Genomic DNA, 1,054 nt, shown 5'->3' on the forward strand with positions numbered 1-1,054 from the left:
TGAATATATTTAAAAAGGTTTTAAAACATATTATATTTACCATTGTTTGAGGGTAAACTCATAATTTTATTTTGAATCGTTTTATTGTGAAATTGGGAATTAGAAGAATGACACACCTATAAATATATATATTTATTTTATGCAATTTTATTTTCGTTTACTCATTTTGCAAGTCGTAAAGTTTGATCAAAACATGCTAATTTTGACTGTGGGTGGAGGTACGTACGTATAGGTACATACCTACTAAGTACAGTATGTAAGTATTTTTTTATTTTGAATCGTTTTATTGTGAAATTGGGAATTAGAAGAATGACACACCTATAAATATACATATATATTTATTTTATGCAATTTTATTTTCGTTTACTCATTTTGCAAGTCGTAAAAAGTTTGATCAAAACATGCTAATTTTGACTGTGGGTGGAGGTACGTACGTATAGGTACATACCTACTAAGTACAGTATGTAAGTATTGGGAATTAGGTACTCATATCTCTACAACCAAGTTATAGATTTTATAGAAGATCTTGTTTGTACTGTCTAATCTAAAGGACTGCCAAAATTAGACTGATAAAAATAAATAATTTACGTACTTAACATAGCAGTCTCTGAGCCCTCAACTCTTTAGTACACTTTACAAAGGTATTTGTCTAAAAAAAGAGACTGCTTTTTGATAAAACAGCTTTCCTTGCCAAGATCCCACAAGGTTCACAAATTTTCGTTCTGATCATTCTTTGATACTTATTGAAATGAACTTTTTTAACATGCTTTTATACGTATTATTACATTAATAAAGAAAATATTGTTTGAATAAAATATGCGATAAGGAACGTTTGATAATAAATTAAATACCACACCTGTCGTGTTTTTTTTTTAATTCTTGGATTTTCTTTGATTTAGATTGCTCATGTAATGGCCCAGCCGGTTTTGTTAATAGCCGTATTCCAGTTGATTAGCTTGAGGTACCTCATGCTTGTAAAATACTGAAAGTAATGATTTTTCAAGAAGTCATCATCAGATATTAGCTATTTACGTTGCTTAATTTCGGGATCCTC

Source organism: Diaphorina citri, unplaced genomic scaffold (assembly GCF_000475195.1).
Source record: "Diaphorina citri unplaced genomic scaffold, Diaci psyllid genome assembly version 1.1 scaffold200, whole genome shotgun sequence".
NCBI classification, from domain to species: domain Eukaryota; kingdom Metazoa; phylum Arthropoda; class Insecta; order Hemiptera; family Psyllidae; genus Diaphorina; species Diaphorina citri.